This window comes from Lepisma saccharinum, chromosome 19, assembly GCF_977018435.1.
Source record: "Lepisma saccharinum chromosome 19, izLepSacc3.1, whole genome shotgun sequence".
In the NCBI taxonomy this organism is placed as follows: domain Eukaryota; kingdom Metazoa; phylum Arthropoda; class Insecta; order Zygentoma; family Lepismatidae; genus Lepisma; species Lepisma saccharinum.
In genome coordinates, this window is record NC_139247.1 from 47,850,767 (window position 1) to 47,877,886 (window position 27,120).

Here is a 27,120-nt window from a genome sequence, read left to right on the forward strand (position 1 = left end):
TTATTTTGATATTTTGACTACTACTGGTATTTAGAGCAGAACCCTTTATCTTGTAGAAATGACTACAGTTAGTTGTTATTGGTATTGTTGCAATTTTTGGGGGTGTTATGTTTTACAATATTTTACTTTAATTAGATATAATTTGCACTATAATTGTCATGAATTTTTAGAAAATAGGTTACTTTGTTAATATTGGTCAAAACATGTCGTGTTACATAAACTCCCCCTTGCTCCCTTCCCCTGCGCAAGAGTCAATTAGAGTTATCTTTCTCTTAACATTATTACCTTTACATGTGAAGTTAATATTCAGAAACTTGGTTAAGTGTGAGTGTTTGGCTAAAATACAGTGAACTTTTTTCAGACATGTACACTAATTTTCCTTAATTATTTGGTCTGGAAAAGTCCAGGAATTTTGTTTTCATGAAAATGTAAACACTGTAGGAGATGGCACTGTCTGAGGACTGAAAGCACATTACCACAGTGCCTTCTCCTGGGACTTCTCTTTGCCTGGAATTTTACAGTCCATAGCAAGTACATGCTCCCTCACACAAATACCGTATTTACTCATGTATAATGAATGCACACTCTTTTTCCAAAATGTTTTTACTTCAAAAACCGTGGTGAGTTATTATAAAATGAATAATTTGGACAGCCAACATTGAAACCACACATGTTTCCACTATGTCACTGCATATAACACATATATATCACACACACACACACAAATATACTTCAGATTTAAGGGCCTCCCCAATGGCGCAGTGGTAGCGTTGTTGCCTTGTAATCAAGTGGTCCTGGGTTTGATACCTAGTGGAGGCACATAGTGGTTCGGATCCAACTTTAAACTGTAGGTCCAGTCCCGATTAGCCTTACTGTGCATAAAGTGGACTTTAAACACCAAATCAAACCAAACCAAAAAATACAGTACTCTGGGTATAGATATTGCAATTCCGTTCGTCTTATTCAGTTTAATGACTTCTCCATTGCTCCACATATCTTTCATATGGCACACTCAAAATATGCTTCCAACACAGCAATTCGCTGTGTGCACATAAAACTTCACACCCACTGAGACTCGGAGCAACGCAGCAACAGAATGCAACTGACACATTTCCAGCATCTCAGTGGGCGATTAAGGATTACCTTACGATAACCTGCAGACTTTTAGCACGGAAATTCCATGCTTCCCTGTAATGGGCGGTACACAATTTGATTTCAATAGAAACTTACAACATAAGTTCTGTTGCCAGATTTCTCCGCGTTGCAGTGGGGAAAGACATTGTTGACACACTGTGATTGCACGTCTCACATCGATGACTGTAACAGCAGCACTGCTCTAAATATAACATAATCTCTTTCTTCAAGGTCATACCAATCCCTATTGGCAGGCTTGTCCACTCAACCAGACAAATGCCTTAGTAGCTTTTTTTTAAAGTATGAGTGCACATGCGGACTTTTCGAATGCACTGTATAATGCAGGAAAATGTAAAATCCAACTTCTACTGTCTTATGAACCACCATGTCAACTATTTTTAATCTAGTTTAGGTACTATAAGTACATTTAGTAGAAAGTAATAGCTAGGGCTCGGAAGTTGATGACAAATCATATTGTTTTCTGAGCCTTGCAAACAATGCTAAACCTGATCAGTCCATTTTCCTTCAGTTAGAACCAGAAAACATTTTTTATATTTTGCATTTTTTTTTTGCCCCTTTTAGGTCATTTTTGAGGTTTGTCTTTCTTTCTTCCCTGTTATTCCATGAATTCAAAATGCATTTGATAGCATACTTTATGTATTTAAATTTCCTGACATGGTCTTTTTAGCAAGTTTGCCATTAATATAAAATACCTAGTCTTACCATAAATACTGTCCCAAAGTTGTAAGTAAATAGACACAAAATGGTGAGAGATATTGTAATATCAGAATAACATGAGGTGCATGGATGCATTATGAACCAAAATCACAAATAATTATTCGAAATGGCCACCTTTAGCACTGACACACTTCTGAAGTCTTCGTGGCTACGCATGAATTGAATTACGCAACACATCGACTGAACAATGAGCAACTGCCTTCAGAAGAGACCGACCGCTTTAAACTTTCAATATTGGGATGTCTCTTCTTCCAAGCCATCTCCTGAAGCTTGGACCACAATTTGTAGTCCAAAGGGTATAGGTCCGGTCTTGCAGAGGGCCAATCTGAAGTGGAAATGAAGTCTGGAACATTTGCTATGAGGGCACGCTCCATTTCTGTGAAAAAGGGGTAAAAACATCAGCCAAAGTGTACCAGCAGACAGTGCTTGAGAGACTATGCAATAATCTTACCGACACCATCTTCCATGGAGAGAACTGGAGCTTCCAGCAGGACTCAGCCCCAGCACACAAAGCACACACCAACCAGCAGTGGTTGGAGGCAAATGTTCCTGACTTCATTTCCACGTCAGATTGGCCCTCTGCCAGTCCAGACTTAAACCCTTTGGACTACAAATTGTGATCCAAGCTTCAGGAGATGGCTTGCAAGAAGAGACATCCCAATATTGACAGTTTAAAGCGGTCTCTTCAGAAGGCAGATGCGGAGTTCCCTCTTGATGTGTTGCGTAATTCCATTGATGAGTGGCCACGAAGACTTCAGAAGTGTGTCAGTGCTAAAGGTGGCCATTTCGAATAATTATTTGTGATTTTGGTTCATAATGCATCCATGCACCTCATGTTATTCTGATATTACAATATCTCTCACCATTTTGTGTCTATTTACTTACAACTTTGGGACAGTATTTATGGTAAGACTAGGTACAGTAAATTGAAATGTACAATATTATTTTTAACAGTTTGGCAATGCATAAAATAATTCATTGTGGTAAGTTTATTTTTCCTCCAGCACTTAAAATACTTTGTGTGAAGCCTACCTTGAGGTTCCCTTGCTGGCCACTATAATCGCTTTAATCTCAGGTTTTAGTCATGCAAAACAAAACTGTATCATGCAAGGCCCACTCTGAAAGGGTGTGCGTGTACACCAGTGGTTCCCAACGTGTGTGCCGCGAGAATCTCCAGGTGTGCCGCAAAACTTGGTAGACTTTGTGATATTGCTGGTAAAAATTATTAGAATAATTTCACTCGATAACACAATATTTATTGTTACGCAAAGAACAAGTGAATAATATTCAATATAAATTTAAATAATATTCAAGAATTTAACTTATTTTACAGGTGATGTAACAGTTGGGCTGAAAAGTACGTAGGCTGACTCATAGATGGCGTTACTAGAATTAAATCCATGTGATTTTTACTTAGTACTAACCTTCAAAAGATACGTGTATAAATTTCACAGCTGCCGGATAATTAGTTCGTGAGATATAGCATTGTGAGTGAAGCAGCTTTTGTTATTGTGAAAAAATGGATAAAAAAGAATTTTGTGTGTTAATAAAGCATTGCTTTTTGGCGAAAAAAAATACTGTTGAAGCCAAGGCTTGGCTTGATAAACATTATTCGGACTCTGCACCAGGAAAATCAACCGTTGAGAAGTGGTTTGCTAAAGAGAAGTGGTTTGCTAAATTTAAACGAGGCGAAATGAGCATCGAAGACGATGCACGCAGTGGACGCCCCAAAGAGGCTGTTACCGACGAAAACATCAAAAAAGTCCACAAAATAATTTTAAATGATCGTAAAGTGAAGTTGATCGAGATAGCTGAGACTAAAAATATCAAAGGAACGTGTTGGACATATTGTGCATGAATATTTGAACATGCGAAAGCTGTGTGCAAAATGGGTGCCGTGCGTGCTCACAATCGATCAAAAGCAACAACATTTTGATGATTCGGAGCAATGTTTAGCGATATTCAACCGTAATAAAATTGCTTCCCCATCCACCATATTCTCCAGATCTGGCCCCCAGTGACTTTTTCCTGTTTGCAGACCTTAAAAGAATGCCCGCTGGAAAGAAATTTAGCACTGATGAAGAGGTAATCGCCGAAACTGAGGCCTATTTTGAGGCTAAAGAGAAATCGTACTATAAAAATGGCATCGAAAAATTGTATGACCGCTATAATCGTTGTATCGCCCTCGAAGGCAACTATATTGAATAATAAAATCTAATTTTGTCAAAAAAATATTTTTTACTATGTTAGCCTACGAACTTTTCAGCCCAACTGTTACTTGCTAATAACTAAGCTAATAAGCCTTAAAGAAAAATATTTGAATTATTAATGAGACGCTTGAGCTTGTTGCTTCTTACACAAAAGTTCAATTCGTGGTAGAATTGAAGACAAACACACACGCATTTCCTGTTCAACTGAGAGAAGTCTCTCCCGTTTTTGATGTTTGTTAGTGCCGAAAAGCCCAGTTCGCACAAGTAGGTGGTTGAAAAAATGTAACAGGTATTAACTGCTTCCGCTGCTATTGCTGGGTACTCATTCTTTGCTAACATCCAAAACTTGGTAAGTGGTAGTTCACCATATTTCAGTTGAAGTGTTCTGTCTGTCTGAAATTCTGCGAGCTGCTCTTCTTTCTCCATAGAAAGTTCGATGGTTGATTCTGGGATTGCGCACCCAATCATAATTGTCGACAGTGATGGGGGAAATATTGTGCCATGTTATTCGAATGTCAGTCACTACTAGCACTGTGGCCAACTTGTATGTAAGTGTGCCGTGGGATCTCATTACATAGTATAGTGCGCTGTGAGAGGAAAAAAAAAAAAAAAAAGGTTGGGAACCACTGGTGTACACACACAAAACTATTTACCACTTAATTGCCCCCCCCCCATCCCACCATTTGCTTCAGTAGTTTAAAAATATCAAAGAAATATTTTTGTCTAATTATTCAACAACTTGGTTGTAATTTATGAAAAAAAAAAATCAAGATTTCATTTCAAGAGGTCATCAACATCAGTGTCCTAGTAATGAATGTAGTTGTGGAGAAATTTTAATGAAAAATGCAGGCTCATCCAGGAGTCCTGGTTGAGCCTGCATTTTTTGCGCCAAACTTAAAGGTAGTTAATTATGTACCAGCTAATTGCAACTTCATTACTTTCAGGTGGCAACTTCAGTGGTCGGTTTGGCGACCAAACTTCTGGAATTCTGAAGACAAGCGTCAAAGAGGTGGTGGAAGAAGCTATGTGATAGATGACAACAGAAGAGGAGATACATAGTTGTAACAATGACAGTTGCACTGCAACCTTCTGTTACTATATAAAATATGTCTATTGGTGCTTGCTATTCACTTAGAAATATATAATTAAAAAAAATATTTTTGGACTTAATATACCAAAAATTATGCAAATTTTAGGGTGATTTGGCCAAAAAGTTACCGAGTCCAACTTAATAAAAATTTCAACCTTCCCCCACCTGAACACTTTTTACTAAAAATTAATAAGAAGACACTTAGGTATTGGGAGCGAACAGTTTTTATATTATCAAACACCCACAAGTAATGTACAGGTAAAACCAGATGTATAAAACAAAAAGTGTTGTCTCTGGTAATGTGAGCAAGATTCCATGAAATTTGCAGCCACTTGCATTTAATCAGTACCTACTTTCAAATTGTGCATACTTAAAAGTAGGCACTGATTTCATGGACATTTCATTTGTGAAACCATGCTTACAATAAATACATACAAGAATCCATCCTATGATGGGACAAAAAAAAAAATACACTAAAGTTCATTCACAGTAATTCAAAGTTAATAACATCCGCAATTCTTGTAGTAATGTAGTCTCTCCATGTTCCTGTCTGCAAGCTTCATTCTGCCTTTCTCTGATGTGATGGAATTCTGCATTCCATCCTAAATGAATATCCTAGCCACCTGGTCCTGCTTCAATGTCTCCTGCAAAATAAGTTAAAAGGGATAAGTAAAATGCCCGATTCTGCAATAGAGCACCCACAAACGTGTCTCAAATTTTCCTATTCACCTTTCAAGAGACTGGGCAAGGAAATGATCACTTTTATTGATGTGTAAATAATACTATACCAATAAAGAATGGCAGATACTTCACACAAACTAATTCATCTCCTTGCTGTGTGTACAACTGTTGATTTCTGCCTTAGGCAAAATATTAGGGCAGAGCCAATACCAGTGGTATCGGAATGGGTTGAATTCATCAGCCGATACTTTTCTGGCAATTGGTATTTCACGGGGTCCGTAAAAATGCTGTACGATATTTTCAGTCTATTATCCTGAATTATTCAAAGTTTATTTTTTATTTTGAACCAATTTTGCATGAAAAAATGTATTTTGTGATTACATAACATATATTCAATATTCTGATGTAATTCTTGAATATTCTAAAGCAAATTTCTTAATAAATTGATACAAATAATTGGAGAATAATATTTACACACCAATATTGTTCAATAATTTATAAAAAAATTAATTTTTGCAATTTTCAAGTATGGGTATCAGTGGGAATATCTGTTCAAAGTGGTATCAGCTCAGCCCTAAAAAATATGCATTCTTGAAGCTCAATTTACAAAATCAACATTAAGTATATACAGTGGAACCCACATTATGCATTCAACCTTGATGGTCCCAACATAGCAAAACACGCTAAAATTTTTCTCGATTTTACATTTTCCTGCATTTTAGGTTTTTCTGGCTTGGTCCCCTAAAAAACGTAAAATCGAGGTTCCACTGTATTTGTAAAATAGCCTATTTGTGCTCAAGATTTGATTTTCATTTAGCATCACTCTTCTGCCACTTTTGGCTTTTCCCGATGATTAGGATGAGTGATGATATGATCAAAGAACACCCATGCCGAGATTCAAACGTGGGAACCCTGGTTTCGTAGCATGCTATGCTACCTACTCCACAAAATTATGTTTATTCAGGGTGTCTACCAATATAACAAATCCAAAATTCTTGACTTTTTCTTAATATTTATTTCATCACCCCCTACTTAGGTGCAGTTGAAAATTAAGAAAATAGATATTTTTATTTGATGAAAGCTGAACTTGAACAAGAGATTTAGACTTGCTTTAATTATTGATGCATGTAAAAATTAATGCTTGACTTCATCCTGGATGGGGAATGGCCACATTACTTTATTTAATATTTTTACAGAACTTCACGCATACAAGTATGCAATTCTTAAGAAAAAATTAACAAATCTTAGCCTCAATACAATTTTAGATTTTCAAATATTACATTTTATCAAATGCTAGTACACATATGTATGTATGTAACAATGTAAATTACTATACTGTACAAATAGCAAAAATGCTTGACAACAAGCATTTTTTTTTTTACTTCACTGGTAGACACCCTATTATAAAATACCTTCATTGTTTAATAACAATTGCATACCATACCTTAATTTCATGTTTTAACTTTTAGTACTAGACACATTCAGTGAATCCTTGAATGTCAAAGTACCACAATACAACAAACGTATTAATCTATACATGTTGGGTGTTTTCTACATTTTTGTAATGTTAGGCACTAGTTCTGTCATAGCAATGCATTTTGCTCTCGTTCAACTCTAGCATCGTGCTTTTACAGGTGCTTCATAGATGGCGCTAATGAATCAGCTTCACATCTAGTTCATAATATTCGTCTATCAAGCGATATACTCCTGTTTGGCTGCATTACTGTAAGAAGAAGAAATACATACTATTTGTCATGTTTCTTCCAGTAGCCCTTTTGCTGTGCATCACCAATATTATTTACAACTTGTCACCTTTCTTGCTGAAAAATAAGTTATTTTATGTAATACGAGGGTCACTATTTATATTTTGAGCCTAACAATGAAAAAACAGAAATTTGGCATTGAAAACTGCTTTATTGTTTTTCGAAGTATTCTCCTTTATGGTCAATACACTTTTGCATTCGTTCGAACCATTTGTCAAAGCAGTTTTTCCAATCTTCTTGAGACACCTCCATAATATGGTTTTTGAACGCATCAACGGCGTCTTCCGCCGACGAAAATCGTTGTCCACACAATTTATTCTTGACATTCGGGAACAAGAAGAAGTCATTGGGTACCAAATGAGGACTGTACGGCGGATGACCCATCAATTCGATTTTTTGACTGTTCATAAAGTCATTTGTTAGACGAGATGTGTGACAGCTGGCATTGTCTTGATGAAGAATGATCCGACGGCGTTTGTTTGTTTTCCGTATTTGACCGAAGACCTCTGGCAAACAAATTGTTGTGTACCATTCAGAGTTGACCGTTCTACGTTCCTCTAAAGGCACAGTTGCCACATGACCAGTTTTCCCGAAAAAACAGGCGACCATTTGTTTCGATGTGCTTCGAGCGCGAACAACTTTTGTTGGATTGGGTTCATCTTGAAACACCCATACAGTCGACTGCTGTTTACGTTCCAGCTCATATGCATATATCCATGATTCGTCACCTGTTACAATCTTATATACGTCTTTTGAAGCACCACGATTGTATTTATTGAGCATTTGTTTGCACCAATTGACGCGAGCATCTTTTTGAGTTTTTGTCAAATTGTGTGGGATCCAACGGGAACATACCTTTCTCACAGCTAAATGATCATGTAATATTTTATGAAAAACTAAATATGCTGACCAAGGCAGTAATTTATTTTATTAAAAACATAAACTAAACGTAACGTTTCAACCTTCTAGCAAGGTCTTCATCAGACTCTGTATCAAGTACAAAAGTAACAAGATACAAAAACAGGGCCTTATATATACACAAACATTACTCCCTCCAGACTATTTAGAAAGTTGTTTGGAACTTTCTAGGAGGTGACTTTCACTTTCACCAACTTTACTTTCACCTCAAAGGCTAAACTCAATTACTTCCATATAGAATGTGGTTGGATTTTTAATCTTATGATCTTTTCCCTTCATTTTTCTTCCTTCTCCTCTCCTCTTTCTCTCTTGTCCTTTCCACTCTTTCTAACAACTTCTTCCATTCTTTGTTTAACTTCAGTCCCCCATTCCAGTTCATTGTGTCTTCTTCACCTTTCTTCTCTATTTCCTTGGCTTCCTTCCATTTTCTCACTAGCATTCTCTTCTCCCTTCCTATCTGCTTAGCCTCATCCCACTCTATGTCATGTCCTGTTTCTCTCGTGTGTTTAAATATTGCATTTCTCTCTCTCTTAAGTCGTACATCATCCCTATGTTGTTTCAACCTGTCTTTCAGCCTTTTCTTCGTTTCTCCTATGTACACACTCTGACATTCTTTACATTTCACTTCGTAGATAATCCCTTCCTCTTCATCTTCTCTGTTTTCCTTATTCTTCTTAGCATTCCTCGCTATTCCTAAGATGCTTCTCCCTCCCTTCCTGTAAGTTTTAATTCCCGCCTTCCTAAGCACTTTGCATATCTTTTCTGTGGTCTTCCCCATACTCCTTATTCCAAACCTTCTCTCTTTTTCTTTCTCTTCCAATTCTTCCCTGCCCGTTTTCTTCCTTCTTCTGTTTATGTCCAGTCTATCCTGCTTCTCATAGCCATTCTTTTCCAGCTGTTTCCATAGGCTATTTATTTTGCCTTCTTTTTCACATTCTTTCATGCATATTTTCTTGATTCTGTCCTCCATATTCTTTATAAAATTTATTTTTGTCACCTCACTTACATCACTTCTTTTGTGGCAGAATACCCCTGCTGCACACTTCTTCTGATGCCAAGCGGTTTCAATTTCTTGTCCTCTATTCCTTTTCATCAATATATCTAGAAAGCTTAACCTGTTTTCTTCTTCTATTTCAAGTTCCAATAATATCCCTCTTTCTTCATCTTGAATTTCTTTGGCAAAAATGTCAAGCTGCCTCTTCGTTCCCTTCCATATGCCAAAACAGTCGTCCACATATCTGCAAAACAGAATTATTTTGTCACCTCCCTTTTCTATCACTTTCTTTTCCCATTCATTCATAACCAATTCAGCCAATGCTGGGCTTAGACTGGAACCTATATTTAGTCCTTCACTCATTAACATTATTTTATCTCCCATTATACTGTAACCGTTATTCCAAATGGTTTCCAGCGCCTTCACTACCCTTTCACTATCCCATTCTCCTATTATTTCTTGTCCCATTCTCTTTTTAATAATGTCCAAAACGTGTCCCCTCTTGATGCTCGGGAACATACTTTTCACGTCTAAGCTAAACATTGTCGTCTTCATCTCCAAAATATTATTTCTGCAGTTCATTACTGGTCTTAACTTTATCACCTCTTTGTGTATCTTTGGAAAGCCTTTCAAACTTGGTAGTCTTCCTGTCTCCTTTATGCATTTCTTGAATCCACTCCTCCTACAGTCTTTTATGATTCTTTCTTTTATAGTTTGTTCCTCTCCTGTTCCACAAATCTCCTCATATCCATTTTCTTTTAGGTCTTCAAACTTCCTCTCGTACCATTCTCTTTCCATCACCACAATTGCTCCTCCTTTATCTGCCTGCTCTATCACCACATCATTTCTTGTTTTGATTTTCTTCATCCCTTCCCTTTCTTTTTGACTCAAATTATCTACTTTTCCTTGTTTTCCCATTTCATTAGAGAGAAAATGAAAATAAAATTGAAGAAGAAAGGAGAGGGACTAGGATGGAAAGAAGAAAGAGGAGAAGAGGAAGAAGAAGAGGATACCAGAAGAAGAGTTGTGGTAATAGGGAATGTAGACCTAACAAAAGAAGAGGAAGCTTTTTTAAAACTAGGTAGAGGTTTTAAAGTTAAAGAAAGAAATGTAGATTATGAGGAAGTTATATATGACATTGAAGAAGCAGTGCTCCATATAAAAGAAGAACCAGAAAGAGACAAGATTAGAAGAAGAACAGCAGCCATACTGAAGAATAAATGGATATGAGGAGATTTGTGGAACAGGAGAGGAACAAACTATAAAAGAAAGAATCATAAAAGACTGTAGGAGGAGTGGATTCAAGAAATGCATAAAGGAGACAGGAAGACTACCAAGTTTGAAAGGCTTTCCAAAGATACACAAAGAGGTGATAAAGTTAAGACCAGTAATGAACTGCAGAAATAATATTTTGGAACCATTAGAAAAGAAAGTTAAGAAAGTTATTGACGTGTTAGTAACACAGCAAGAAAGCAGAGCAGTTAAGAACAGTGAACAAGTAGTAGACCTCATAAAAGGACTTAAGTTAAATGAGATGAAGACGACAATGTTTAGCTTAGACGTGAAAAGTATGTTCCCGAGCATCAAGAGGGGACACGTTTTGGACATTATTAAAAAGAGAATGGGACAAGAAATAATAGGAGAATGGGATAGTGAAAGGGTAGTGAAGGCGCTGGAAACCATTTGGAATAACGGTTACAGTATAATGGGAGATAAAATAATGTTAATGAGTGAAGGACTAAATATAGGTTCCAGTCTAAGCCCAGCATTGGCTGAATTGGTTATGAATGAATGGGAAAAGAAAGTGATAGAAAAGGGAGGTGACAAAATAATTCTGTTTTGCAGATATGTGGACGACTGTTTTGGCATATGGAAGGGAACGAAGAGGCAGCTTGACATTTTTGCCAAAGAAATTCAAGATGAAGAAAGAGGGATATTATTGGAACTTGAAATAGAAGAAGAAAACAGGTTAAGCTTTCTAGATATATTGATGAAAAGGAATAGAGGACAAGAAATTGAAACCGCTTGGCATCAGAAGAAGTGTGCAGCAGGGGTATTCTGCCACAAAAGAAGTGATGTAAGTGAGGTGACAAAAATAAATTTTATAAAGAATATGGAGGACAGAATCAAGAAAATATGCATGAAAGAATGTGAAAAAGAAGGCAAAATAAATAGCCTATGGAAACAGCTGGAAAAGAATGGCTATGAGAAGCAGGATAGACTGGACATAAACAGAAGAAGGAAGAAAACGGGCAGGGAAGAATTGGAAGAGAAAGAAAAAGAGAGAAGGTTTGGAATAAGGAGTATGGGGAAGACCACAGAAAAGATATGCAAAGTGCTTAGGAAGGCGGGAATTAAAACTTACAGGAAGGGAGGGAGAAGCATCTTAGGAATAGCGAGGAATGCTAAGAAGAATAAGGAAAACAGAGAAGATGAAGAGGAAGGGATTATCTACGAAGTGAAATGTAAAGAATGTCAGAGTGTGTACATAGGAGAAACGAAGAAAAGGCTGAAAGACAGGTTGAAACAACATAGGGATGATGTACGACTTAAGAGAGAGAGAAATGCAATATTTAAACACACGAGAGAAACAGGACATGACATAGAGTGGGATGAGGCTAAGCAGATAGGAAGGGAGAAGAGAATGCTAGTGAGAAAATGGAAGGAAGCCAAGGAAATAGAGAAGAAAGGTGAAGAAGACACAATGAACTGGAATGGGGGACTGAAGTTAAACAAAGAATGGAAGAAGTTGTTAGAAAGAGTGGAAAGGACAAGAGAGAAAGAGGAGAGGAGAAGGAAGAAAAATGAAGGGAAAAGATCATAAGATTAAAAATCCAACCACATTCTATATGGAAGTAATTGAGTTTAGCCTTTGAGGTGAAAGTAAAGTTGGTGAAAGTGAAAGTCACCTCCTAGAAAGTTCCAAACAACTTTCTAAATAGTCTGGAGGGAGTAATGTTTGTGTATATATAAGGCCCTGTTTTTGTATCTTGTTACTTTTGTACTTGATACAGAGTCTGAAGAAGACCTTGCTAGAAGGTTGAAACGTTACGTTTAGTTTATGTTTTTAATAAAATAAATTACTGCCTTGGTCAGCATATTTAGTTTTTCATAATCATGGAAACAAGGCTTAATGGTGTTATAATATTTTATATATGCTGGTGGAACTAATGCCTATGGTTGCCTCAATCTCACAGTATGTCACATGGCGATCTTGCAGTATTAGGTTTTGCACAGCATCAATGTTTTCTTGAACAACAACTGATTTTGGACGACCTTCGCGAATCTCGTCGGTGAGCGAATGGCGGCCACGATTAAATTCGTTATACCAGCGTTTCACAGTGGCAAATGATGGGGCTTCATCGCCAAATGTGGAAGTAAGTTGATCAATGCACTCTTGTCTTAATAATCCACGTCGAAAATCGTAAAAAATCATCGCATGAAAATGTTCACGAGTTAATTCTATTTTATTGTTGTCGCGCAATCTCCAAGGCAACATAAACAACACAAATGAAGCTATTGACAAAACATTTGAAGTACGTTATGGTCAATAATGCCAGACGATTCCGTGCAAACGTCAAATCGCGCCTAACTTCAATCAGTGTTGCCAAGGCTCAAAATATAAATAGTGACCCTCGTATCAATGATGCATAGGAAATTTGAATCATGGCACGTTAGTGTTAGTGTTAAGTGTTGCATCCTATGAGTGTGATTTGGAGCTTTTTTCAAGGTATTTGTTTCAACCAGTGACAATGAGTTCTAGAAAAAGGAAGAATGAGCGTTCTGTGAATCCAGAAGATGGTAATTTTAGTGAATTTGTCTCTGAGTGGCTTGCTGAAGAGGGAGTTTTATCCTCTGAAGAAAGTATTCAGGACAGTGATGCAGAAGGATGCTTCGAAAATGCCCAGGACATGTGCTCCGAAACATCGAGTTCAGCTGAAAGTGAATTAGACAGTGGTGAGAATGGTCCTGTTTGTTTGTCCCTAAAATTTCTGCAAATACTGAACAAATCTGGCAAAGGAAAATTTGATCTTCAATTTTTCTCTTATTGACCCATCACATAGCAAAGAGAAATGTTTTAAGCTGCATATCTTTGTCAGTGGTTGCACATTCTAAAAAAAAACTATGAATTGCTCATGAAGCGCAACTGGGTGTTCAACTGGACGTTACTTGAAATGTTGCTTTTTACTTATTCTTGTATTTAGAATTTAAATTTTTAAAAAATATGCAGTAGTTGACAAGTTATGGCCCTTTATCTTCAAGTTATCCTATAGTAACAAAAGGGGAACAAAGACTTTGTCAACCGTCGTTTGTTAATAATAGTAACAATGGATATATTGTTTTGCACCACTCTTGTACATTAACAGGATGACTGGGTTCCACAAAGTATCACATAATTTTATTCATGTAAATTTATATCAGTTGACATTAAGTGAATTGCCAAATAACCATCCAAGTTTTCACTGGATGTGAAGTTGCTTGATTGAGTTGTGTTGTTTTAAGTCAACTTTATACACAGAAAGGCTAATCGGGACTGGACCTACAGTTTAAAGTGAGATCTAAACCACTACGTGCCTCGATCTGGTATTGAACCCAGGACCCCTAGACTACAAGGCAACCACATTATCATTACACCACTGGGTGAGCCTTAAGTTTTCAAAAGAATAACTGTGATGATCAATAAGCGGTACATAAACTTTTGTGCATGAAAAGTTGCCTTCTCTATCAGTATTATGATAACAGATCTATTTTAGTTAAAAATTCGTTAATGGAAGTATGGTGGAAAACTATTATATTGAAACAGAAAAGCAGACTCCCTTACCTGCTTAATTGATGATCAAGAGTTCTCTACCATAACCCACATGTAGTATGGACAAGTCACATCAGGTACTTAAAAGAAGAAAAAAATGGTCTTAGAATGAAAGGTTTTTTAAAAATCTTTAAAACAAATTCCTAACAAACTGTAACATGTCTGTGGGAAAACAAGTACAACCCAATTTTACATTTTCCCACATTATACATTCAATCCTGATGGTTCCAACATAGCAAAATGCAATAAAATTTTCTTTGATTTTACATTTCCCCACACTAAGTTGTTTTAACTTGGTCTCCTGGAAAACGTAAAAATCAAAGTTTCACCGTAAATGACAATGTAGCCTCCTTTACCCATTTCATTTTTATCATTTTATTCTAATTTCATTTCATTTTCAACATGCTTTTACTTTCCTACTCCTGAGGAGAAAACATGGGGTTTAGAAAATTTGAAATTACAATTTATTGTATTTAATTCAAGATTTTTAATACACACACGCACATACACAGTGTGTGTCACCACACAACACCAATATGCAGGTGACATCAAGGCTAAGCAACTTCTATTCATAACATTTTAGCATTTATTGGACAGAGCCTCCTGCACCTGTACAACCTCTCCAGATGGGAACTTTTTACGCATGTTTTTCAAACTTACCGCAAAGTAAAAAGAAAGAAGCTTACATTTACAAAAAAAAAAATCTGGAACTTTACTTCTGTTGATCAGCAAAAGACAGTGGTTGAGGAGTAAATATAAATGTCATTTATAAGATTATTCCATAATAATCAGATGGGGAAACAAAAGCACTTTCTCAAACTCCACTTGTTAACCCAATAACTGCAGGTGATCTACACATAGACTCTCTAAAAATGGTATTTTTTTTGCAGAACATTACTGTATTTATACAATATTTCAAAATTAACGGTTGTATTGTGGAAAGTCATTTTCATAGGCATCACTTTATCGTGCTTTTATTAGTCTTTTTGAGCAAACAATCCATTCTTAATGCTTTGTTGATTCCTGAAAAATATATTTTTTATATAATGACTATTTTCCTGTGTTTTATAATTTGCAGCAAAGTCTATATATAATAGCTTTCCTAGCTTCATTATGTGACAGTCTATATATAGTGTGTTTCCTTTGCTTCAATATGCAGTAAGTCTTTTTATAGTTATTTTTTATGATGTAACGATTTTGTGGTTGCATCTTTATAGAGATGATTTCTATTTGGAAGCATTTCTCTTCAATGCTACCGCAGGGAAGGGGTTCATAATAATACAATGTATACATTGCTTTGTAATTCGATTGTATCATATCTTCATATGTATACAAATGAATAAAAAAAAGACAGAACCTAAATATCACTTGTAGTTTTGAAGAAATGGCACGTTAGTTACTGCCACATGGTGCTGCCATCCAGAAGGCAATACAAGTTGCGGGATGTAAATATCCCAGTCATCCACTAAAGGTTAAGGCCTTGTTTCAAAGCTATAAGCTTTCAATAACTGGCATTTTATATCCTGTAGTGCTGTTGTATGGTTTCATTTTTCTGTCGACAGAGATGAAAAAAGCTTTAGTATCACATGGAAATGTTATCATGCCAACCAAGGGGGATGCTTGTAAGGAAGTAACATGGTTTAATACACTGCCCTCCAGAAATTAAGCAACAAGAAAATGTGAGGTAAAAGAGAAAACAGTTGGAGAAAAGAGAAGAAGAGTGGTGGGCACGCTGAAAGAAAGCAACGAATGTGTTAGGGAAAACAGGTGAGTCATAAAGTGCGATCATCGTGCCCTCGCACGGATTTCTGGCGTACCAGGTATTGGAGTCGAAGACGCGCGTGCACGGAAGAGGTGTGTGTCTCTATCTGGAGAGTGCAGAGGTGAGTCAAGTGCGCGGAAAGGGTCGAATATGGCAACCAGGCATCATTTAGCTGATGAATTACGGTGGCGTGCCATCGGTAGACTAGAAGCAGGGCAGTGTCAGGTTGAAGTGCCCAGGTGGCTCAATGTCGATCGTTCAGTTGTCAGCAGGTTATGGAACAAGTTCCAGAGAACGCAAAATGCATCGCGGAGTTTCAGTGGAGGTCGACCGCGTGCGACATCGGTCAGGGATGACCGATATATCTGTTTGACAAGTCGCCGTAACAGGTCCGCAACAGCTACCCAAGTGCGTGCAGTGGCTATTGCTGCCACAGGACGGCCTATGTCAACAAGTACAGTACGCAGACTGCTACACGAGGGTGGGTTGTATGCCAGGAGACCAGTGTTGTGTATACCACTCACTCAGCGTCAGAAGACAGCCCGCTTACGTTGGGCACGAGAACATGTGAACTGGACACTGGACCAGTGGCGGTCCGTTCTCTTCACTGATGAGTCCAGGTTCTCACTGGACAGTGATTCGCGACGCCGATTGGTCTGGAGAGAGGCAGGAACTCGTTACCATCCCTCCAATATTGTTGAAAGGGACAGATATGGTGGTGGAGGTGTGCTTGTATGGGGTGGCATTTCTATTGGTGGACGTACTGACCTCTATATCCCCCATGTGGCACCATGACAGGTCAGAGCTATAGGGATGAGGTCCTTGCACGTTATGTGGAACCCTTCGCACGAGAACAAGGTCCGGGCTTCATTCTGCAGGATGATAATGCCCATCCCCATAGGGCAGGACTAGTCGATCGGTTCTTGGATGAACACCATATTCAACGCATGGTGTGGCCATCCCGTTCCCTGGACCTTAACCCCATTGAACACATGTGGGATGCTCTGGGGAGACGTCAAGCTGGCCTTGTGCCCCCTCCACAAACACTCCAAGACCTTCAACTGTCTCTCTCCCAACAATGGACCCTCATACCCAATGAGTTGGTGGACAACCTTATTGGCAGCATGCGGCGGCATTGTGAGGCGTGCATTGCTGCGCGCGGTGATCATATCCCTTATTAGTAGAGCCCGGAAGTTCAGGCATTTATTTTCGTTAAAATAGGCAGGCAAAAAGGCATTTATAATGAGGAAAATAGGCACTAAAAATGAAAAAAAAGGCAAAATAAAGTGAAGAAAGGTACATTTGGAAGTCACTTCCTTTTATCTATAATCTCTGGCAAAATGTTAAAATCTACATTGGGAAGAGCATTTCAATTTTCTCCGTCTTGATTACACATAACTACAAGCTGTTTTTTTTAAGTTCTCAACATTCATTGATAGTCGTCTGTCAGAGAGAGAATGTTTTTCATAATAGAAAATGATCTTTCTACTTCGACAGAAGTTATTGGAGCATACATAAAACAAGCTAATGTAGCTGGACTCATTTTGGTAACAGCATTTTCACCTTTTAGAATATCACAAATTGTTTTCAATTGTTTCAAGTCCTTATTTGCAATCACTACACGTTTGCACTTTTCCGCAACAGCTCACCTCTTTTCTCCTGGCACTTCCATCATCTGCTGCATAGATTCCTCGAAGATTTTCATGGATGCTACAAGAGTCTCACCTCTTTTTTCTAGCTTTGTAATTGTCTCTGGCAATGCACAATAATGTGCAAAAATAAACGACAGTTCATTCTTCAGTTCTGAATAGCACAGCAGTTTTTCACTTCACGAATTGAAGTCGCTTCATTTTCTGGAAGAGCATCGATCACCGCACTGATTTTTTCAAGGTTGTTAGCATAATATATAGCTGCTGATATCCAGGTTCCCCATCTTGTCAAGACTGGTTGCGGAGGTAAACTAAGCTCAGGCGCAACTTCCTGAAATTTTCGGGTTCGGAAGGGAGATTTCAGAAATATCTTCTTTGTGTTCGAAATCAACCTCTCCACTTCAGCAGTCAATCATGCACAAGGAAATGTTAACCGAAAGGCAATATCCTAACTGAGCATGAAATACTTTTTTCTCACACTTTTCTCCTTCAGCAATGTTGAAACATGCGTGAGTTCAATATTACTTAAATAAAGCGAAAATTATTCACATAATTAACGGAAGAAAAATAAATGCCAACATATTTTTTTAAAAAATGGTCAAATTTCATTGAAAAAGGCAAAAAAAGGCATTATAATTAAAAATAGGCAGTGGGGTCCCAAATAGGCAAAATGAAAAGGCTTCTAAAACATTCGAAACAATATAAAAAACGTATATCCGGAAATTTTTTATCAATATATGCAGTAGATAAAAAGAGGCATTTTGCCAAACTTCCGGGCTCTACTTATTAGTGTCAGACAACGGTAACTTTCCGTCTCCAACGTTTACCATCTGTGATGCTCCATGCGTACATTTCATTTCTTTTGCCCACGAGTGTACCTTGTTTTGTGTTTCTTCTGTTCTGTAAGGCGTGGGACACTTGTTTCTTTCGTTACAAATAAAATATGTACACCCTCCGGCCTTGTGTTTGATTCTATTGGATGATCACCATTTGTTGCTTAATTTATGGAGAGCAGTGTATAATGCCCCACTGATTTGCACCAAAAGAACAGCAAACAGTGATCTGTTTTCTTTATCGTCTGAATGTGTACTAGGGGCTGAAATTCACCAAAGACTTGCATCATAATGTAGGACTAATGTCCAGATGATTGCCACTTCATCGATACAACTCGTTTGCGAGAATCATGACACAGACTTGCTCAACATCGTCCTCAGTAATGGGGTGAATGGACATCCTGCTCCTTCTTTGCGTTTTACTCTTTTCTGACCATTTTTAAACTCAAGCACACTTCACCTTGGCATAGCACTTCCCCCTTTCCCCATATTGTGATGCAAGCCTTGGGTTGATTTCCGCACTTGTTACATTAAAAAGTTACAATTTTATATTTGCAAAATAGATATGGTTCAGGAGGAGCCAAGGGATATGTTTGCATTGAGCAGTTGCACAACTCATCATCTTGGAGGATTCTTATTATCTTCCTGTTTGGTATGTAGTTCTTCTTGTTAACTACGGAGTTGATTTTTTTTATAATTTGCCAATTTGTATACTAAAACATAGCCATACTGTTTCATAATTTATGTTGTTTTAGCTTGATGATAAATTTTTTTAGTGTCTAAACATTTCATGGTCAGTGCATAAATATTCTTTTTTAATGTTTACCTTACTCCACATTTTAATTTGCAACTCTGGCTTTCTGTAGTTAAATTTGCACTATACTATAAAAGTATAGTCACTGGCAATAAGAATGCAACATCTAGATACTGAAGTCCTGCACCGTGGCCATGCAGTCTAGGCATCACACTTTGGGCTCCGGCTACAGGATGCGTGCAGTGTCCTGGGGGAAGCGTAACAATTTTCTCCTGAGATTTTGGCTACTGCATGGGGCTAGTGGCCACCCACGTGAGGAAATTAGGGAGTTACGAACAAGTAGCATAATCTGGTAACAGAAACCTATGTTGACGACTAGGTCTCCCATCTCAGCAAATGGGAGTGAGGGCAGCAGTCGGAAGGTAAGCCCTGGCCCTCACAGGCTGTTGCACCATGTTTTCTTTTCCTTTTTGTGTTTTTTACCTAGATACTGAATTGCATGCTTCCCTGCAACGCATTAAATGTGTTGCCTAAATCTAAGGCAATAAATGGATTTTAATAGAAAATGTTCAATGACAACTACTATAACAGCCATAGAGTTAGGCAACACACACAACGTCTTGAAAGGAAGAAAGTATTTCAGGATCTGGGGGTCCAATTTTTAGTGTCTGTGACTGTACTTGCTGACCTGCTATTTTGTCATCACTAATTTAAAAGAGAAAGCAACCTCAAGAGAGTGGAAGCCATGGATGTTGTAAGGAGAGCAGCCAAATCCTTTGGGAATCTCTTGGTCCAGCGGATGTCCCCAACCCCAGCAGTTACTACAGCAGTTACTTCACCCTGGATGGAGTAGTGTACTGGGGACTGACTACCAATGTCTTAGAAGTACAGAGCAATTCAATGTACAGGAAGTAATAATATGCCCCAGAGAACTCGCATGCAACAACTCCAACCATTCTGCTATGTTGGAGCTCACTATCTAAATCACAATACATCAACATTTACTGTAGACATAAAAAAAATCCAGCAGCGATCAACTATAGAGTTAACACAACTCGTGGGTACAACAGATAGACAAAATTGAAGAAAAATAAAATCACTGCCTATTTGGTGTCTATTGAAGTGCTATTTTCGTCACTTAGAGTACAAAATAGTGTATTTAGTGCCAATAAATCCATCTCCTGATTACGCAACTAGGGAATGAACATTTAGTTTTATTTGTTTCTTTAAATATGAAGTTACTATACACTGCAGTTTCTTGCTTAATGAAAAAGTCTGTATAAAATAAGTCAGTTTTATGCTCAGGAAGGTTAATCGGGACGACCTACACTTTAAAGTGGGATCTGGACTGCTGTGTGCATACAGCAGGTATCAAACTCAGGACCCCTTGATTACAAAGTGACGATGTTATTTGTATGTTATTTCTATAAAAATGCACATCAATGCTTACTGGAAGTGTATAAAACACACAAATGTAACCACCACTTTCCTAACACCTAAATATTTAACACCAGAAAATTTTAGCTCATGTGTGCCTTTCAAACAGAACTAAATTTATACAGATTATTCCTACTTTCTCTCTCATTTTCTATTGCAGCTATTCTATTTCCAGTGGCATCTCGTCCCTTGGGGCTTCCGGGGCTTAGCCCCTAAAGAAAAACTGACGTATTGACGTAATTATCAATGACCATAACGCATAACTATCACAGTCTTTTAAAAGGTGATTTTTACCCACGTAAGTTCATTGTCTGCTGCAATGGATACGACAGCGCTCCTAGCGGCATTGATGTCAATTATTAGTGTCTGGGGCACGTCGCCAAGGAAGGCGTGACCTACACTACAGTGAAGGTCACGTGCTAGCAGAGAGAGAGAAGGGGAGAGTGCATATTCGGGGCTAGTTCAGTCACGTCGCGTTCGATCTCGCGTGTTGTACTGTAGTCGCGTTCGATCTCGCGTGTTGTACTGTAGTGTGGTGGTGGCTTTTATTCGCTATGTTTGAGTGAGTTTGGCAAGGTTGATGTTCGAACACAAATTGATGAAGGATATAGGCTGTCAAGTACAACACAATGTGAATTAGTCTGGAAAAATAGGCATATATTAAATAGAATTATCCTTAAAATTCTGTGGTCGACATGAACTTGCTCTACGAGGACATAATGAAAGAGAACAATCTTTAAACAGAGGCATCTTCCTAGATTTATTATCCGTTCATAGAAGAGGGAAAACTAAAAAGTGAACTTTGTGTTCTTTATTGTAGTCAAGAGTTTAAAAAGAAACTATATCAGTAGATTGCATTCATTTTTCATTGAAAATAATTTAGAGTGCACCTTTTTAGAAACAGTAAAAATGACAAACATAGTTTTATTAACTCCAGTGGCAACAGATGAATCTGAACGATGTTTCAGCACATTGAATCGTATTAAAACCTACTTAAGAAATGCAATGGGACAAGACAGACACTCAATGCCTTGGCACTGCTTACAATAGAGAAAGAATACATTTCAAACATAGAGGGCTTCAACGAAAAAGTAATAACAAAATTTGCTGAGCAGAAGAACAGGAGAGCACAGTTCTTGTTTAAATGAGAGTCAACGTTCGTAGAAAGGTAAGTTTCACAGCAATACCTGTTTCTTTTGTAATTCACGTGAATTGTCATTACATTTTAAATTCTTCAAAAAATAAGCCCCGGCCAAATTTGAGGCCACGAGACGCCACTGTCTATTTTTATTTAAGAAGAAAATCTGGTGCTATTCATATTATTCTGAATTGTTGCATTGATGAGGGAAGGGAGTGGGAGGAACCCACATGCACCATTTTCTAACACAACACAAACATTTACCTGTAAACATTCGTTCTACAGTTTTGCAGTGACAACAGTACATCTTTGGGCTCATCCAGTTGATTGTGCATCCAGTAACAGAAGACTTATTTGCGACGAATTTTAACATCGCATGTACTTGTGCTTTTTAGCTCTTAGGCTTTTGTATCAAAGTTTTCACAGGGGCTGTTCTTTTACATGTCAATGCTTCAAACTTTTACATGGACTGTTCACTTGTTAAATCAATTAATCTTCCTGTTGCATGAAATGTATGTGTAATACACAAGAGTTTTTGAAAGGAATAAGCATGCAATCCAGTGTTTATGCTACACTGCACAAAATTGTTGAGCAAAGTGGATGGGGTCCCCAAGAAAAAGCTGCAAGATGTGAGTGAGGGTTGAATCTAGGTATGGTCAAACATTTTCAGATTTTCATCACGAGTAGCCAAGAAACAACTTCTAGATGCCTTACACATTCTGCTTCCAAGGACTGAAACCTCCTTACCAAGTTTAAGCACACACAAGGACAACACAACGCCACAATCCTGGCCATGGATCAGGCCCCGTTGGCCTGCAAGAAGCAGTTACCAGTGTGCATGTGCAACTCCTAAATTGAAGCAGCAGTTCATGAAATGGAGGTACACTTCATAGCCAACAAAGACAAAAATTCATACAGGCCACTTCCACTGAAAAGATCATGTGCACAGTGTTGTGGGGCAACAAGACATTCAGCTTGTTGATGATCCATAACAACCTGCACATTACAAGACAAGATCCCACCAAAACATTTAGCTGGGAACAATTCGATCTGCTCTCCTATATCCCAGACTTGGCAAGAAATGATTTTCATGTTTTCCTGCATCTGAAATCCTTTCTCGCTGGCCAGTGATTTCATTACACGAGTTCAAAAAGGCTGTTGCCAGAGGCAGAATTATTCTGATGATGGGATACAAAAAACTGGTGCCACCACTGCGGCAACTGCCTCAACAATGGCGAAAACTATGTTCAAAAGTAGTGTACATCAGGTGCCATGTAAACGATTTGTAAATACAGCGTGTCCATAAATATACTGTCATACTTTAAAGTGGTATTACGTCGCTTTGGATAATCGTATTTAAATGAAATTGGTGACATTTGAAAGAAAAACTCAAATATTTTATTTTACAACTCATAGACATTGAATGTGGCCCCCACGAGTGGCCCTGCAGACATCAAGGCGATATTCCCATTCATGCCACACACGCTCCAACATATCCACAGGGGTTTACTGGATTGCAGAAGTGATGCGAATTTGCAGTTCTTGCAGGTTTTGTGGTAATGGGGAGACATAGACACAATCTTTTATGTAACCCCATAAAAAAAGGTCACAGACTGCCAAGTCAGGTGACCTCAGCGGCCAATTGTAGAAGACATTATCATCATTTCCGGCACGTCCAATCCATCTTCCTGGAAGCTGCTCATTCAGATGTTTCCGAACATGTAAATGCCAGTGAGGAAATGCCAGTAGCAGTTGAAAAATAAATTCATGCCTTCATTTTCTTCCAATTGTGGAAATAACCATTCAGTGAGCATGTCAAGATAAGCTGGACCTTTCACAGTAGCCTCTCGAAAGGAAAATGGGCCATAGACTTGACGTTTCGATACGGCACAAAAGACATTCACTTTAGGGGAGTCTCTTTCAACTTCCAAAATTGCATGTGGATTCTGACTCCCCCAAATCCTTACATTATGTCTGTTCACTTTTCCACCAACGTGGAATGTTGCCTCATCACTGAAAATTATTTTTCCTGACATAGTAACATAAAATTTTCAGAGAAATCTAACCGTTTTACAGGGTCATCAGGTTTCAACTTGTGCACTAATTGCAGTTTGTAGGGGTGAAACTTCAGTCACGTACGCAGGATCTTAGATACGGTGGATTTAGGGATGTTCAACTGCTGACTAGCTCTACGTACAGACTTCTTAGAACTACAAACAAATGCCTCCCGCACTTGTTCCACAATTCCCGCATTGACAGATGGTCTTCCTGAATGGCGTTTCCTTTGATGACATATGCAGCCACGATCCACAAAATCCCGGTACCACTTCAAAATTGACGTGTGTGAAGGAGCCTGATTTTGAAACCTTCGCCTATAAGCATGCTGAACCTTCACCAAACTCTGCGTGGAATGATATTCTAAAACACACCAACTACGTTCTTAAATCTTCTGTAATAACACAATTTTAAAGGAAAACATTCACATGTAACCTGCTTGCCTGCTAAATATCCAACAATAAACCCACATCGTTCATTGTTGTCAGGAGTGAATTTATTTCAGGTTCTATGTTTGATCTCGTTCATTGTTGTCCATTGCTGATATTGGTGTCCATTGTTGACATGCACAAAAATATTTGAGTTTTTCTTTCAAATGTCACCAATTTCATTTAAATATGATTATCCAAAGTGACGTAATACCACTTTAAAGTATGACAGTATATTTATGGACAAGGTGTATATTATTGTTTTCTCTTAAGGGCATGCAGGACAGTCTCTTCCCAAGCTCTTCCCCCATGGCAGTGTTACCAACTTAGCTCTCTTGGAGCCAAATCTGGCTCTTTCACGCACTCATTTGGCTGTGAACTAAGGTGTCTACCCCTGTGCCCCACTACGAGGGCCACTATTTATATTTTGAGCCTTGGCAACACTGATTGAAGTTAGGTGCGATTTGACGTTTGCATGGAATCGTCTGGCATTATTGACCATAACGTACTTCAAATGTTTTGTCAATAGCTTGATTTGTGTTGTTTATCATTTAGCTGTGAGAAAGGTATGTTCTCGTTGGATCCCACACAATTTGACAAAAACTCAAAAAGACGCTCGCGTCAATTGGTGCAAACAAATGCTCAATAAATACAATCGTGGTGCTTCAAAAGACGTATATAAGATTGTAACAGGTGACGAATCATGGATATATGCATATGAGCCGGAACGTAAACAGCAGTCGACTGTATGGGTGTTTCAAGATGAACCCAATCCAACAAAAGTTGTTCGTGCTCGAAGCACATCGAAACAAATGGTCGCCTGTTTTTTCGGGAAAACTGGTCATGTGGCAACTGTGCCTTTAGAGGAACGTAGAACGGTCAACTCTGAATGGTACACAACAATTTGTTTGCCAGAGGTCTTCGGTCAAATACGGAAAACAAACAAACGCTGTCGGATCATTCTTCATCAAGACAATGCCAGCTGTCACACATCTCGTCTAACAACCGACTTTATGAACAGTCAAAAACTCGAATTGATGGGTCATCCGCCGTACAGTCCTGATTTGGCACCCAATGACTTCTTCTTGTTCCCGAATGTCGTCGGCGGAAGACGCCGTTGATGCGTTCAAAAACCATATTATGGAGGTGTCTCAAGAAGATTGGAAAAACTGCTTTGACAAATGGTTCGAACGAATGCAAAAGTGTATTGACCATAAAGGAGAATACTTCGAAAAACAATAAAGCAGTTTTCAATGCCAAATTCCTGTTTTTTCATTGTTAGGCTCAAAATATAAATAGTGACCCTCGTATGATGCCATCACTGGTTCCGGCCCACATAGACCAACTTTTGCACATGACGTGATATTTTTCACATGACGTGATATTTTTATATTGGCTGCATCGGCCCATGCCCTCTTATATCCCCAGCTACTTTTTTTTTATAGTGCTGCGTTGACTTGAAATTGGCATAATATTGTTAGGGAATCCTTTATTTTCAATTTCATACGACCATGAGATGGGTGAGGCTGCCAGATCTAAATGGAGAAAACTACGAATAAATTGTCATCAATTTAGAGTTAACGGTAACAGCAGCCCTTTGACAACTAACATTACTCTAGAAAGCACTTGTGTAAATCTAGCTCCTTTAAAGTCAGTTTTAACTCTATTTAAGGTGAAATTTAGCTCTTTTATGCGCATCAGGTTTGGCAACACTGCCAGGATGGCCGTAGGAGGCAAGGAGAAGTGCATTGGGCTTGTGGGAGTATTATTTGATTTGTTCTCTTGGGAATATCAAACTTCCGATGGAATAGAAAATTATATCGAAGGGAAGAGGGCTGTTTGAAGATGCATTTCACCAGCGGAAAAGTCTAAACTTCCATTTGATTAGCTGAAACTAGATCTTGAAGTTGATTCCCCATAAGGAATACATGGGATTCCGAAAATTCTTATCATATTTTTCAAATATTGTGTCCAGCTTAATAATCAACATTAAAAAAATGCTTCCACTTGCAACATGGAGAGAAATTCATACTCTGGATACAGCCAGGTTTTTTTAGTAGCAGTGCATATTCAGGTGATATTGAAATAAATGCACAATTGGTGCGTAACTGTACCTCCTCCCCTTAACAATCAATCAGAACTTAATTTCTGGATAACTATCATATGTACCATGCCTGACACTGAATCTAATTTTACTAAATTACCAATGCAAACTTACTTGCTTCAGTTTTTCAGTGCACAAGCCTTGTACATATCTTCTATGTCTTCTCAACCTGACGAACATCTCCTCTACGGGAGATTGGAAGTACATTTCCATTCTATCATTCCAGTCAGATTGCAGTAGTTATCAAGGAGATGCACATGGTTATGTTACTTAGGACCAACTGTAAAAGTGTAAAAGAGAAAAGCAATATTGTATTATAGTAAAAAATTAGCATAACATATGCACAGTTATTTTTTCGAAATGAAAAAACACAGAGTAATGTGTGGAAGATGTTCACACAAATAAAGAGATTTGTATTTACACTGTTAGAAGTGTTCTATAATTTGTTATTGAAAACAACTCTCACAAACTTGCTAAACCTCTTATTGTTTACTTTCAATATCCCTATGTAATTGTATTGCAATGTATAAAAAGCATACAGGACAATATACTACACTACAAGAGGGAAAGTCAGTTTATATTCACAGAAGTCCTTAACATGTTTTAGCAATATAGGCAATGT

The 27,120-nt window shown here is 38.0% G+C and overlaps 1 long non-coding RNA gene across 1 annotated transcript; it reads right to left on the minus strand.

Annotated features, from left to right (window-relative positions):
- Window positions 1–5,685: 5,685 nt before the first annotated feature.
- Window positions 5,686–26,764, minus strand: LOC146003137 (uncharacterized). The gene is made up of 3 exons (XR_014443788.1): window positions 26,613–26,764; window positions 14,351–14,418; window positions 5,686–5,816 (listed from the first exon to the last, which is right to left on the minus strand). It is a non-coding gene; the product is annotated as an uncharacterized LOC146003137 (long non-coding RNA).
- Window positions 26,765–27,120: the final 356 nt, after the last annotated feature.